Below are 3,013 nucleotides of genomic sequence, written 5' to 3' on the forward strand. Positions count from 1 at the left end.
TTTACAGTGCAATAAAAATATATGCTGAATATGATCCAGTAGTAAAGCAATTTTATATATTTTCTTAATTCATTTAGGGAATTAGTTTAAGAGAAAAGCTTAAATAGATTACATGGAACAAACTAAATACAATTAAGGAAAATCTGTGGAATAAACTGAAAAAGAAATAAGTACTGGCCTAGAAAACATTTTAAAGATGCTTGAGAAAATAAAGACATGCATGGCAGAAGAGAAGGCAGATGAAAACATCAATCTCTGTGAAAGTTTTCTGTTATTATGAACAGTGAAGTGACAAAAAACACATTGAAAAAAACACATTTTGGATCAGAACCTTTCTGTGTGACAGATGATGTATGTCTCATTCCTCGACGGTGCAGATAACCCTGCCTGACCTCTAGGAACATCAGTTTGTAGAACATTGTGTTAAGAGATCCTCCTGGGATCTGAGACCTCAGCTCTGGAGCTAATAGGTACAGATATCCATTTTCCTCCCTGCCTGCACTCTCTCTTCCCCATTCTAGCACTGCAAAAAATGTCAGTCTCAAAGGTGTCTCCGGCAGGCAGGCTGGTTAAGAGCAGCATGGAAAAGCTTTAAAAGGAGCTTTGTTAAGAAGAACAACAAAACAATATAACTTAAACTCAGCACTTTGAGTTCTGGAAGGTTCACTAATAACACTGTAGAAAAAAAAATATTTTTTTATGTCTTAATATCAGTTTTGGAGAGATTTGGCTCCCATATGGCCACAATTGACATGTTCTTTTCTTTGTTGTTTCATCAAGTAATTGTCAACATGTGGTGTTAGTGTTGTTAGATTAGCTTTCCTCGAACAGATTCCATGTTTTTACAGTACAGTTTTAAGCCAACACAGGCAATGTGCTGCAGTCCTTATGTCGTTTATTCAAAAAATAAAAGGATGACCTGCAGTAAAAGTATTTGCAGTTTTCTAATGGGGATTTTAACTATGAACATGTTGCCTAATGTAAAAGAGTTATGACCCCCTAACGTCTTATTAACTAGTTGTGCACTCCTTGGTGGAAAGAACTGCTATCAAGCATTTTGATATCTGCAAATCCATTTTAAATTGCTCTTGAAAAATATTGGCCAATCCTTCATTCCAAATTTGTTTTTTTATGTAACCCCTTTCAAAACTTTTCTGACCTCCTTCTTAAAACATCAATATGCTCTTAGAGTAGAAGTCAGGGAACTCTGGAAGAAATTGTCCACTGTTCCATTTTCTCAATTGATGCAAATTGGCTCCAATTTTAATCTGTACTCTCAAATCCTGGAAAGGTGATGAGTATGAGGTACTTAGTTTCTCATGAGGTCTTATTTCATTGCTTTGCATAGGAGTTTATTTCCCTTCATCCTTTAGCCTACTTCATGTTGTCTGACAGGTTCTGTTTAAGTATATTTTTATTCCAGAGTTCAGGCAGTAATCAGGCCTGGTGTGGCCTGTGCAACTGAAACCCAAAAGAGATTAATCACTATTATTATGCAAGAAGGTAATTGTATTTTTTAAAACTTGGCCAGGCAAGTTTAAAAAACGATCAAACTATCAAATACTTTTTCACCACAATGCACGCCAATTCATTTCCCATCTACTGTATTAGACAGCAGCATAATTTATTAGGAAGCTGTGAACTACAGCACCTTCTGTGTCCTCAAACACAGGATCCGTCAGATTTATTATCGTGTTTGCAAACGTAAACACTGCAGGCATTCAGGGAATAAAAATGGGTGAATAAACATTCATGCATTTCAGTTAAGTTTGTTTTCAAAGTCCAAAAGCAAACTCCTCAAACAACCAAATGCAACTGCAAGTTATCTCAGGATGGATCATGATAAAATCCAGATTTATTCAGTCTAAGTCACTTCTAGTTATCCCCATTCAATCTAATTAAAGATTTTTTAGTACAATCACAATAAAACAAATTTCTGTAAAGTTACAATGAACTTTACAGAAATGGTGATTTGGTGCAAAATCAAAGTTTTACACCAAAATTCACTTCAATACAAAACATTTTTCCACAACTTGATTTCACTTCAACTGCTCTGGAATTCAACAAAGATATAATTGTCCTGATTAACCCGCAAACTTACTTTACTATTTTATTAAGCAACAAATTGGTAAATTTTTTATTCTAGCTTTCTTATTAGAGTTATGTCATCCATGTTCATTTTCTCACTAGGTAGACATTTTGGCGAATTACTGGTGATGGATTCAAAAGATTATCATAATTATAAAACAAAGTTTCTATCTTATATTTGAAGACTTTCTATTGCACTCTATTTTTAATACTTATTTTCAGATATAAATTAATATTAAACAGATGAGCTATTTTTCAAAGAATATTAGACTAATGCCTCAATTTTCTGAAAAAAAACAATATGAATAATTGTATAAACTGAAAGAATTCAATGAGTCCCCCAAAAGGAAACAAATTGTGTGGCATATCTAAAATCAAAAAGAGACCCAAATTCCAAAAGTAATTCCATTACTTTCTTCATTACATGGCAGCCATATTGAGGTTTTATATTGAAAAATAAGAAAACAAAGAAACACAGCCTCCCATTTATAATTGGAACACATACTATCTCGCGCTAAACAATATATATATATATATATATATATATATATATATATATATATATATATATATATATATATATATACTCCATTTTTAGAGGTTTCCACATTTATTGCATAAAGATAAAAGACTATAATTACCAATGTATTCATGGCAGGTGTTTCTACATATGGAACTATGAGGAGATGAAATGGAAGAAAAGAAAATTAGGAAGAAAGCACGCAAAGAAAGAAAGAAGGTTGAAAAGAATAAGATGGGACACCAGAAAGGAGAAAAAAGATGCAAGACAGAAAACACAAAAGGTCAGTAAGGAAGTAAAGAAAGGGAGGATGCCATGGGAAGGAGATACTTATTGGACAAATCTAAGAACATTTGTTTCTCTTAGAAAAACAAGTTTAAAAACATTAAAAACTTTATTAGTGTA

This window comes from Cyprinodon variegatus, unplaced genomic scaffold (genome assembly GCF_000732505.1).
Source record: "Cyprinodon variegatus isolate N-32 unplaced genomic scaffold, C_variegatus-1.0 Scaffold601, whole genome shotgun sequence".
Lineage (NCBI taxonomy): Eukaryota > Metazoa > Chordata > Actinopteri > Cyprinodontiformes > Cyprinodontidae > Cyprinodon > Cyprinodon variegatus.